The 13,412-nt window shown below is 43.7% G+C and overlaps 1 non-coding gene across 1 annotated transcript; it reads right to left on the minus strand.

The window, feature by feature from the left end:
- Nucleotides 1-8,598: 8,598 nt before the first annotated feature.
- On the minus strand, nucleotides 8,599-8,737 carry LOC112937704 (small nucleolar RNA Z247). The gene has a single exon (XR_003240364.1). It is a non-coding gene; the product is annotated as a small nucleolar RNA Z247 (small nucleolar RNA).
- Between the last annotated feature and the right edge of the window lie 4,675 nt (nucleotides 8,738-13,412).

Here is a 13,412-nt window from a genome sequence, read left to right on the forward strand (position 1 = left end):
TAGAAGGCTTGCAGCGTGCACGCGTTCGCCACGAAGTGCGCGAACCACAGGTACGGAACGCCTCGCCGCGCACGCCGTCGCGCCTCCCGCGCGCACGACGACTACAGGATGCAGAACGCCATGCTCGCAGGGCCCAACGCCGGCGGATGCTCGCCGGTCCAGGAGCTCCTGCACGAAGAAGTATGCGACGCGCTGGAACGCCGTGCCGTGCACGGGCGCGCCGGCCTACAGCGTTGCCGCCTGCGCGCGGTCGCAGCACACACCACCGCCTCAGCGCAGGCGACCAGAAGCTGCGCGGGCTGCATCCCGTCAGCTCCTCCCCTCCTCCGCCACCGTCACCACCAACCCCCTGACCCTCACCTTCCCGAAGCGGCGCTGTCGCCGCCTCGCCGGTGTCTCTATAGCCTCCAAGGCCTCAACCTTCTGCTTGCAGCTGACAAGAACATCCTAGAAGGCTAGAACCTCTTCTTCCTAACGCGCGACGTACGTCTCCACCGACCCGACGACGTCGACGGTGGCCTGCGCTGGTGGCCACGCCTGCTGATACGGCGAGCCGAAGTTGTCCATCTCCATCCTAGCCGGTGGCCTTGGAGACCCTGGACGAGCTGTACCTCGTTGCCTCCAGACCCCGCGTTGTCCACGTCGTAGTAAAACAAAATGGATTTTTTTCCTAAGTTTAATCAAGTCCAAACAAATATTTCCTCCGTTTTAGTTTATATATCGTTTTAACTTTGATCAAAGTTAAACTAACTCAAGTTTAGCTAAGTTTATAGACAAATATAGTAATATTTATAATATTATATTAGTTTTCTTGAATATATTTTCGTAATATATTTGTATTAACTTAAATATTACTACTATTTTTTTACAAACTTGGTTAAACTTAAAGCAATTTAATTTTGACTAAAGTCAAAACAACTTATAATATTATATTATAAAAATACGCTAAAAAACCGACCTTTGAATTCTTTTTATATTGTTGGTTTCTTAGATGGTTTGATTTAGAAAATAAGTAAAACACCTTATAAATATAAGATACGGAGTTCTTTTATTTGGTTTACTATGATGTTTTTAACTTTGTAAGTACAACAGAGCGAGCTCAACAATCACCTGTTTGACAGTGAGCATTCAGAGTTTACACGTGGGCGAGAAAATTAGATTAAAAATTGGCACAATATGGTAGAATAATTTTCACTCATCCAGTGTCAATTATTAGGCTGAGCAGGGGTTCGCATCGTCTGCCGTTGAGGTTGACGACAAACATTGCCGATGCATTTACATTTATTCGTGCCACACATCTTCCTATCAACAGCTACATGAAGTGATCTCACCATTATGATTAATTAGGGACTACTAATCAGTAGAATTAATTATTTCTCTTTAAAAAAAATCAGCAAATAGAATACGCACTCGGCAGCAAAGCGCGCGAGCACAGAAGTAAAGCAGAGCATAATACTACAGCAAAGCAAGCTTCTTTTATACTAAGAGCTATCCAAATACTCGAATAATTGTACATACTTCATCTGTCCCAAAATATAAACATTTTTAGCATAATGACAAGTCAAACATTTTCAACTTTAACTATTAATAGAAAAAAAAATTAAAAAATATCAATCATATAAAATTGATGTTCCTAGATTTATTATTAAACAAAATATCATAATATGTAACTCTTTTATTTAAAACATCTTACTTATATATATATATTGTTGGTAAAAGTAGTATCTCGAAGACTGTGTCACGTTCCAAAAATGCTTATATTTTGGGACGGGGGAGTATCTTATAAAATATTGAAGTATTCATTTGACAAAAACAGCATTGTTGCACTATTACTATGTCTTAGATATAGTATTTTTCATCCAAAAACTAGTAGCGAAATGAAGGTACTGACAAAATCCTTGAGAATACAACTCACAGCCATTTATTTGACTATCCTCACAGATTAACACAAGTCTTTTCTGCATATTTTGTCTTCACTCGTATTCTGCATATGTTGTCTTCACTCGTATGCACCCGGGAAGAATTTCCCGATAAGCACGCTTAACCTCAGAGTCATATGCACCCGGAAAGAATTTCCCGATCGGTCACCCATCCCAAATTGCTCCAGGCCAAGCACGAGGTTAGAATTTCCCGATCGGTCACCCATCCCAAATTGCTCCAGGCCAAGCACGTTTAACCTCAGAGTTATATGAAGATTGGCTTCCAGAAAAGAAGTTGTAACTTATGAGTATTCTATTAATTCTATTAAGCCCTAGGCTGGGATGTCACATATATAAACTGATATAAGTTAGAAAAATGGAATGCATCAAATCTTAAAAAACAATCTACTCTGCTTTTGTTCTTGCGTGTTTTGCCACCGGTGCATATTCTATTTTCTGATTTTTTGGAGGAAAAATAAGTAATTCTGCTGATTAGTAGGCCCTAATTAATCATAATGGTGGGATCACTGCACGCAGCTGTTGATAGGAGGATGTGTGGCACGGTCGCACGGATGAATGCAATTGCAATGTTTGCCGTCAGCCTCAACGGTAGACGATGTAAACCCGCTGAGTTGTTGGTTCAGTTTCTCAACACATAGTATTTCTTATTTTTCGCACGCACACTTTTCAAATTATTAAACAGAGTGTTATGCAAGTTGCTTTAAAAATATATTAATCTGATTTTTTAAAAAAGATAGCTAATGAGTCGTTCCGTTTTAGGAGTACAAAACAGACGAGGGATGGCGTTTGCTGCACGGAGGTGTTCCAGAGCGAGGGGAGTTTTCTCCTGTTTTTGCTTTGGCTAGAAAGAAACCTACAAAGCAGATGGCGTTAAGCTGATGAAGATCGAGCAGCAAACTTGATCAACCATCAGAGTTATTAATTAAAACAGGAGGTGGATTATAGAATCACAATGACTTGGTGCACAGGGCAGGGCTGAATCAAGTAGTCATCAATTTAATTACCTCCAGTTTGCACCTTGCACCGGCCATCAGCGTGAGGGATTCGACAGTATCTGCATATCTCTATATACGATTTGAGGGTCAAGAATCAAGCCTCCGATTGGGCCATGTGGCGCCATAAAAATTTAAGTTAGACACCTCCAAAATTCTGCCACGTGTCTATCTAGCTCCTTCCATCTGAAGCCCAGGTTGCTGGCAGTGCTTCCCGGATGAGTATGCATTAGAGCAAGTTTACTAGCTCCAATTTATTTATAGCCAATTTAATAGCTCGTTCATACAATAGTTACATACTACACTATTAATATCTTGTCCCACCTGTCATACAGACACTGTGTCTTGGAGTTCTTCGCGCTACAGCTGGCTACAAATCTGTAGCCTGCTGCTCTTCTCTCTCCTTGTTTATCTCCTTAAAATATATTTGGAGCTGGCTTATAGCCTGCTATTGTACCTGCTCTCAGACCATCAGTGCTTCCACAACATTTATTGTCACCGACTCACCGGCTGCGACGACATCTGATGACGATGTCCCCTCTCCCCTCAAGCTCGGTGGCGGCACGGCGACGGGGCTCCTTGAGCAGAAGCGGCGCAGATACAGCCTGCCATTGCCCCCTCCTTGTCGCTGTGGATGGGGACGATAAGCTCGATGGCGGCGCGTGGGGATGGGGGAGGAGGTGGGCAGCAATATATTGTTAGTGATATACCCTAGAGGCAATCATAGAGATGATTGTATCACACACTATGTTTACATATTTATCCGACATTGTTCCTTGAAATAGATAACTCATTATTGGTTAATGAATATGTGATTCTTTCATGAGACTTTTTATGTTGTTTGTTCCTATTTCTAAAGGATCCCTGATCAAATATCATATGTGGAGCAAATATGTTTAGATGATCAACACATGTATTAATTGATGATCATGTCTCATGGATCATGGTATAGAGATACCAAATTAATAATGTGGACACATGTTGGGGAATATGTTGTTGGATAGACCCAACATGAGACACTGCAAGAGCCATATGTGTTGTGTCATCAGTGATCTCATTTAGTGTTGGTGTTGAATCCTTAGATCTGAAATTATCATAGTTCTCAACATGTATAGTAGCTTACTTAGGGACTACTAAACGCTACTCTATAATTGGGTAGTTATAAAAGTAGTTTTCGGGTATGCTATGAAACATATAGTGGGATATGAATAATCAAGATGGGATTTGCCCCTCCTATGGAGAGATATCTCTGGGCCCTCGATGTTGTAGATTATGGAAGTGTATGGTCATACCAAAGGTGATTGAGGAGTCAATCACAAGTTATATAATCTATCAATAGGTTCGAGTGAATGATTGAGCTATTAGAGGATGACACATATCTAGCCTTGAGCTTAATCGATATCGTGAAGGTTCATATAAGAATACACTAGAGGTTCAGCCAATATGATATTTATGTATGCCCGGTGGGTCAATACGTTCTGCTAGGGGCCGCTGTTGACGCGTGGACCGAAAAGAAGTTTTCGGGTTATAGCCGAGTGTACATGAACCTACAGGGTCGCATGTTTAATGGGCCGGAATAAAGGGATTGGATGGAGATCTAATATGAGCTTAATTCGGATAGGGATCCGAATAAGAGTCCTACGGGCCTTGGAGGCCCGAGTGATAGATCCTATATATTCGTGAGTGTGATAAAATGTGAAGCGTTGAACCCTTTGCCTCGGGCCGCATCTCTGTTAAATAGTGGTAGAAACAGCCTCTATCATGGCTTACAGTATTCAGTTACAATGGATAAGAAGGTGAAACAAATTTGGAGATAATCTCCTTATCCTAATGAACCATATCCCAGTGATCTCTATTGTCGCATGTACTGGAACATGCGCAAGTACTGGAGTATGCATGTATATCTCATGTTCAGAATAATAGAACAGACTGTTTCACAGCCCCTCTCAATTATAACCTAGTTAGGTTAAGATTGTGTTTAAAATTTTCAAGAAGTCGAGCTGACAGTGCCTTTGTAAACCCGTCAGCAACTTGGTCTCCTGATGGAACAAAATCAATCTCTAACAGCTTCTGTGACACTCGTTCTCTTACAAAATGATAATCAACATGTATATGCTTTGTCTTTGCATGAAACACAGGATTAGCTGATAAATATTTGGCTCCTAAGTTATCACACCAAATCTTGGCAGCTTTAGGAGACTCAATTCCCAATTCTTTTAACACGGTTTGTACCCATATCAGTTCGGCTGTAGTATTTGCCACAGCCTTATATTCTGCCTCTGTGCTTGACCTTGACACAGTAGGCTGTTTCCTAGCACTCCAGGACACAAGATTAGAACCCAAAAATACTGCAAATCCTCCTGTTGATTTTCTGTCATCTATACTACCTGCCCCGTCTGCATCAGAATACCCATGAACAAGAGTAGAAGCACTCTTGTGTACATGAAGTCCTAGACTTGTGCACTGGTTCAAGTATCTTAGGATTCTTTTTACTGCTATCCAATGACTGGTAGTAGGAGCATGAAGAAACTGACAAACTTTGTTTACTGAATAAGCTATGTCAGGTCTTGTCAAGGTCAAGTATTGTAAAGCACCAACTATACTTCTATATTGTGTTGCATCATTAGGACCCAAGGGTGATCCCTCATATAGAGTTAATTTTTCACTAACAGAAAGAGGAGTACTAACTGGCTTGCAATTTGACATATTAACTCTCTTTAGCATATCATTTGCATACTTCTCTTGAGTCAAGATAACGCCATTGGAAACTTTAGTTACCTCAATTCCAAGGAAGTAGTGCAGGTCTCCCAAATCCTTAAGTGTGAACTCCTTGTTTAGATCCTTCAGAAGTGCTGTAGTTGCCTTCTCTGTAGAGCTAGCTACAATTATATCATCAACATATACCAAGACAAACATAATTATCCCTCCTTTGTTAAGAAAGAATAATGAGGTGTCAGCCTTTGAAGCTTCAAAACCAAGTTCAGTAAGTTTCTTACTCAGCCTGGAATACCACGCCCTTGGTGCTTGTTTCAGCCCATATAATGCCTTATTCAATTTACATACATAATCAGGTTTAGAGGATGACTCAAACCCAGGAGGTTGTTGCATGTATACTTCTTCTTCTAAGAATCCATGAAGGAAGTCATTCTGAACATCTAACTGTCTAAGACTCCAACCTCTAGAGACAGCAATGGACAGAATAATTCTAATAGTAGCAGCTTTAACAACAGGACTAAAAGTATCTTCATAATCGATACCATATCTTTGTTTAAACCCCTTTGCTATAAGTCTAGTTTTATATCTGTCAAGTGTCCCATCTGCCTTCCTTTTAACCTTATATACCCATTTACACCCAATGATATTTTGTCCTTTCTCATATGGAACTAGGTGCCATGTGTCATTTTTTATCAAAGCATTATACTCAGTTTCCATTGCATCTCTCCAGTTTTTATCTCCTAAAGCCTCTTTATCATTTTGTGGTTCACCAGTAGAAGAAAAACAACCATATTTAACAGTGCCATTAGTGTATACCTTCTCTTTTCGAATACCACTCCGCAGACGAGTGTGTGGTCTCGATGCAGGGGCTACTGTAGCCGCTACTGTACCCGTCACATCAGGCGGCACCGGCTGGGATTCTTCGCCACCTGCTGCTGCGCCATTTGCTGCTCCAGCTCCCAGGGTGGCAGTGTCTCCACCCGCGTCAGAAGCTGCGCCAGAGACCGCGTCACTGGTGTTAGCTCCCTGGTCCGGCGCAGTGCTGCTGTCAGCAGTTGGCTGATCCAGCACAGGTCCCGATGCCGCGTCCCCATGCACGTCGTTCCCATGCATGACATTCTCTATTTCCTGCTCATTCTCCATTTCCTGTTCATGTGCTGCACTATTTTCTCCAGAAGTCACATCAGCAGCATTAGAAATTAAATTATCACTAGGTAATGGAGTATTAGCCACTGGTGCAACTATATGTGTTCCCCCTGCACTAACCGTATTATAGTTTGTCAAGGGGGACGGCAACAAAAGAATTTCAGACCTGAGTCTGGCTCCTGCATTTGAGTGGAGTGTAGAGAAGGGAAAAACATTTTCATCAAAGACAACATCTCTTGAGATGTAGACACGGCCTGATGACACATCAAGAAACTTAAATCCTTTGTGGTGAGTACTAAAACCCAAAAACACGCACTGTTTGGAGCGAAACTGGAGTTTGTGTGTATTGTAAGGGTGAAGATGAGGCCAACATGTACAACTAAACACTCTCAAGGATGAGTAGTCAGGTTTTTGGTTAAACAGTTTCTCTAGGGGTGTAGAATTTTGGATGGTTTTACTAGGTATACGATTGATGAGATAAGTGGCTGCAACAAAGGCTTCATCCCAAAACTTAAGAGGCATTGATGCATAAGATAAAAGAGAAAGGCCTACTTCAATTATATGCTTGTGTTTTCTCTCAGCTGACCCATTCTGCTGATGAGTGTGAGGACATGACACATGATGATCAATTCCTATTTGAGCAAAAAAGGAATTAAGTTTCTGATATTCTCCCCCCCAATCAGTCTGCATGGCAATAATCTTTCTATCAAACATTCGTTCAACTAAAGCCTGAAATTCTTTAAATTTCTCAAAAACCTCAGACTTGTATTTCAGCAAGTATATCCAAGTAAACTTACTAAAATCATCAATGAAACTCACATAATATTTATTTCTCCCAACAGACTCTGGAGCAGGGCCCCAAACATCAGAAAAAACAAGTTCAAGAGGAAATTGAGACACACTAGTAGATCTAATATAAGGTAACTGATGACTCTTTGCTTCTTGGCAAGCATTACACACAGACTGATTGACTGACTCAACTGAACATGGGAGATTATTTCTGCTAATGACTTGCTTAACAATAGGAAGAGACGGATGTCCTAGACGGCTATGCCACCTAGACAGGGATAACTTGGCGGCACCAAGGGCTTGTTTGTTGGTTGAGCGACCAAAGGACTTGGGGATCGGGTAGAGACCGTGTCTACATTTCCCTTCAAGCAGAACGTCCCTCGTTACTTGATCCTTTATAGAAAAGAATTTCGAGTGAAGTTCAAGAAAAGCAGAATTATCAGCGGCTAATTGACTAGCAGATATAAGATTTTTCTTGGCTTGAGGAACATAAAGGACATTATTTAGATGAATATTACGGCTAGGGGTATGCACAATAGTATGACCAATGTGACTAATATCCATACCTGCTCCGCTAGCAGTGTGAATCTGCTCGCCGCCGTTGTATTTCTCCTTGGTGGTAAGCTTCTCTAGCTCACCGGTAATGTGATCTGTAGCACCTGTATCAATATACCAATTTGTATCTATACCATACGAGTTAGTAGCAGCAGCAACGAGCTTCTCATCTGCAACGTAGTCCTCGTCGAAGCGATACCAACAATCAGCTGCTGTATGCCCACGCTTGAAACAAACTTGGCAGGTAGGGCGCCTGTCTTGGCCTCCTGTGCCGCGCCCATGGCCACCGCGACCCTGGCCGCCGCCACCGCGTCCACGCGGCGCGCCTCTGCCGCCGCCGCCGCCGCCGCCGTCGGAGTTGTTGTTGTTGCCGCGCCCACCGCCGCCACCGCCGCCCCTGCCGCGATTAGCGACAAAAGCAGCTCCTCCCTGACCAGTGCTGCGGTAGAGATCAAGGAGGGTTTCAAAGTTGACGAGCTGGGAATACAGCTCCCCAACCGTGATGGGATCGGACTTGTTGCAAAGGTTGGAGACGATCGGGCTGAAGTCTTCATTTAGCCCAGCAATGATGTATTGGACAAGGCCTTCTTCATCAAGTGGACGACCGCCGGCAGCCATCTCATCACAAAGCGCTCGCATCTTGGCGACATACTCGGCGATCTTCATTGTTCCTTTCTTCGTGTTGGTGAGGGCGAGTCTAGTGTTCACCGCCCTTGCTCGAGTGCCGGTGGAGTAGAGTGCTTCAATGTTCCGCCATGCCTCAGCCGCCGTCTTGCATGTGGCGACTTGGATCAGCACATCCCTTGAAAGAGATGACAGGAGATAGCCAAGAACAAGCTGGTCATTGGCCTCCCAATCTTCAAATGCCGGATTCGGCTTTGTTGTGGTCTTCCCATCTATGGTGACCGAGATTTCGGCGTTTGGAGCTTTGATATCGCCGTTGAGGTAGCCCAGCAATCGGGCTCCATGCACTGCAGCGCTAACTTGCGCTTTCCACAATGCATGGTTGGCTTTCCCGAGTTTCTCTGAAACCGAGTGGCCTTGGAGGAGATTGGCGGCTGCCGTGCCTGAGGAAGACGACGACGACGCCATGTGGATGAAAGATGCGATCTATCGAGGTGGAAAAAGGATCTGATACCATGTGATAAAATGTGAAGCGTTGAACCCTTTGCCTCGGGCCGCATCTCTGTTAAATAGTGGTAGAAACAGCCTCTACCATGGCTTACAGTATTCAGTTACAATGGATAAGAAGGTGAAACAAATTTGGAGATAATCTCCTTATCCTAATGAACCATATCCCAGTGATCTCTATTGTCGCATGTACTGGAACATGCGCAAGTACTGGAGCATGCATGTATATCTCATGTTCAGGATAATAGAACAGACTGTTTCACAGTGAGGGGTGTGACCGGCGGAGGTATTGCATTACGTGAGAAACCCTAGCCGTCACTCCCCTCCCCGAGCAAAACCTTAGCCGCGCGCGGGTGCTAGCACATCTGCGCGTGGCGTTCCGTCCCTGTACGTGTGGATACCGGTAGAGGCGCCGCTGGTTTGCGGTGCTGATTGGAGTGGGAATACAACGAGGAGAACGCACGAGGAGGAGAAGGTCGAGCTGGTGCGATCGACAACTTCCTCTACATCGACGCGCGCTACTTCGCGAGAATTCCTTTGACTTCTTAGCGCTTTCTTCCACTGCACAATGCGTCGAGTGGTAATGATATATGATCTAATACTTACATGGTTCCTGGTTTACGCGATAGAAAATTTTAATTTTTGTTATCGTAGCCTACGCATATCCCAACATATATGACGAGTTCCGACGATGGCGAGGCCCTCTCCTCCCACGCGCGGGCGTGACGCCATCTCCGTAGCCGTCCCTTCACTTGCCTGATATCGGCGGACGAGATCAGCACACGCGAGCACGAATCCCCTCGGTTCGCCGCCCATGCGCGTGGCGATAATGGCGCCTGCGGCTACTTGGCGATTGAACCAGCTGCCGCGGTGACGGACAGCGTCGTTGTCAGGCGGCCTGTTGCCGCGAGCTAATGAATATTCTCCTCCAAGCTTCAGCGGCGTCGGGCAGCTCTCTCTGTTTTGCTGAATGTCTTCTGTAATGAACTGCAAATAGAGGACTAGGAGGGTGTGGTTGTGTATATGTTTGTGAAGGGAGATCGATTGATCGACATAGGGAGAATCGAGAGGAAGACAAGCCGTCAGGTGACATCCGGCAAGCATAGGAACGGTCTGCTGAATAAGGCCTACGAGCTCGCCATACTCTGCGATGCTGAGATCGGACTGATCATCTTCTCCACTCGAGGACGCCTGTATGAGTTCTCCAATGTAATTAAGTGAACTGGTATGTACATGCATCCACCAATTCATTTAATTTGCTAACAGCTTGGAAATTAATAGACGGCACCATATTTGACTCAATTGATCAAGTTGTTACTGATCATCATGTGTGATCGAGCTATTGTAGTTTGTCAGTTAGCAGATACTTAATTACAAGCTTAATTTCTTCCTCAGAACATATGCCAGCTACGAAAATCAGCATGCTGTGTGTTAATCTGCATGCATCCACCACTTCATTTAAATCTACGGGATCATGTCTGTGTGTTGCAAATTCCAAAACAAAAGTCACTTGTTGATCCACAGCTACACGCAGAGGGAGGGGTGCTTCTACATATACTTGCCTGGTACCAGTACGAGCAATGTATACTGTCGTTTGTTGATTCATCTGCTCTTTGCCTGCGGAGTATGCATGCACACCCTCCACATCGGAAAACAATAACTTATAAGAATAAACCTGGACAAATGCTTGTCCAAATTTATCTCGAGAAGTTGTTTTTTTTTTATGGAGAGAGTAGGGCACTAGCTAGGCCGGTTCTTTTCAGATTTGTTTCCATATTTTTGAAACGGGTTATTTGCTACATGCTTTTAAAAATACATTCTAAAACAACTTTCTTCTAATGCATTTGTTTGACCACATGTGTAATCTATTTGTGAATTAGTTTTTTTAAATATTAATTTATCCTGTTAATTAAATAAACAATCCACAATGATAATATGGTAAACAATCACTTTCAAAAGGAACTGTAGGAGTTTAATCCTTCATTGATAATATAAGGTTTGGTTTTAGGAAATTCAAATTTAAAAACTCTAACTAATAATTGAACTAAAATTTAAAGTTGGATGTAGTATCATTATACTTCCTTTCCTTCGGGCCGGTAATACTTGTTGTTTTCGATAAAGCTATGGTCAAATTTTTAAATAACAGAGCAAACGTATGGATTAGTCTTAAAAGTAGTTTAATAAAATCATATATTTATTGATATTTCTATATATATTGTATTGTAATAAAAATTAGCAGTTACAGTTATTTTTTGGAGACCGTGTAATTGTCTAAGACGATAAATATTACCAACCCAAAAGGAATATTTATATTTAACTATATTTTTCTATGATTTAACTTTATAGTTGTTGACAATGTATTATGAAAAAAAATCAAAGGTCTAAAATAATTATTATGAATGAAAACAATGGATAAAAAACCAATACTACTGCCACAACAACTAAAATATCATAAAGATGCTCGACAGAAGTACGAATTTTACTAAAGCTGGCGGGTCATCCCGCAAGCTTCTATCTATCTATCTCAAGCTGGTACTCGCTCCGTATTTTAATGTATGACGCCGTTGACTTTTTAACTAACGTTTGATCATTCGTTTTATTTAAAATTTCTATACAAATATAAAAATACTTATGTCATGCTTAAAGAACATTTGATGATAAATCAAGTCACAATAAAATAAATTATAATTACATAAATTTTTTGAGTAAGACGAAAGATCAAACGTTTGTTAAAAAGTCAACGGCGTCATACATTAAAATATGAATATGGAGTAAAAATTTTGCCAGCTAATTGGTCCATTTGTTCCCTCTAATTGATTGACACGTGTCGCCTTTATACTTGCCCCCGCCTCACACGATCGCATCGCATCGCATCGCATTCGCATCCCCCAGTGCGAATTACCTATAGCGCGCGTCTGCGCCAGCGAAAGTCGCGCGCGGTTCCGTCCCAGCCCATCACGCGATTGCACAGCTACGCAGTGCAGGGAGGTGGGGACATCCGGACATACTCACGTTCACATGGGCAGCAGATAAGATCAGATTAGCGTAATCAGGTTTTGATTAATCACGATTTGAATTACGGTGACTATTCTTTTTCTCTTTTTCCATGAACATTGTTTCCTTTTTATTACTACAAATTTGAAAATTCTATACGTAAAATTTAAACTTTTAAATAAAATTTAAAACTTTCTGAAAAAAAGTCATACCAAAATTTAAAACTTTTAACTTCAAGGCGAAGCTTCGAGCGAGCACCACGGCGCGTACATGGCTCTACGCGGTTACTTGCTTGCATGCTCGTGCAGCATCATGGGCCATACAGCCATGCAGCAGGTGACAATGCAGCTCCAATGGGCCATCCAAGCCCATCTGAATGTGGGAAGAAACGAAATGGAAAAAGTACATCTAAGTTCCCTTAACTTGTCATCGAGCTATAAAATCGTCCTCTAACCGCAAAACCAGATACAACGTATCCCCCAACTTATAAAACTAGTATAAACTAGATCTCTCAGCGGTTTTGAACCTAGTTTTGTTCGACGTGGCGGCTGAGTCAGCGCGAGACCTACGTGGGTCCCACATGTCAACGTAAGACCAGCCTCTCCTTTCCTCCTCTCTTTCTCTCTCTTCTGTCTGTACTCTGGACTGGGCAGGCCGGCTTCGTCGTCATCGGCGCCGCCTTGCCCGACTGCGACCGGTGCAGTGGCACGGCGCCGGTGCCAGGGACGACGGGCGGACGCGAGGTTGAGGGTCTAGAAGAACGGGTGGGACTTCACGTCGGCGGCGCCACGGTGGGAGCCGAGGGGGGCGGCGGGTCCTTGGCGAGGAGGCGGGATGAGGCCGCGCGCGTCGGCGTCGGCGGTGGCGGGGCCGCACGAGCCGGAGGCGGAGGGGAAGGCGAGAGGCAGCGGACGATGTTGCGGAGGGTGGCCTCGTTGGTGGCGCCGGCGAACGGACGGCCGTAGAGGAGCTCGTAGAGGAAGTTGCGCCCGCGCGAACCAACGTAGCAACAACATACGGCCGCTGCGTTTGCGGGGCGCTGACCGCTGGACTAAAAGCCAGCCCACACAGGAAGAGGAGGCAGCGGCATGTTTGCTTTGACTACGCACACGTACACGACTTGTTCACCGCCATATGCCTCTCTCCCATC

The sequence above is a fragment of the Oryza sativa genome, chromosome 1, assembly GCF_034140825.1.
Source record: "Oryza sativa Japonica Group chromosome 1, ASM3414082v1".
NCBI classification, from domain to species: domain Eukaryota; kingdom Viridiplantae; phylum Streptophyta; class Magnoliopsida; order Poales; family Poaceae; genus Oryza; species Oryza sativa.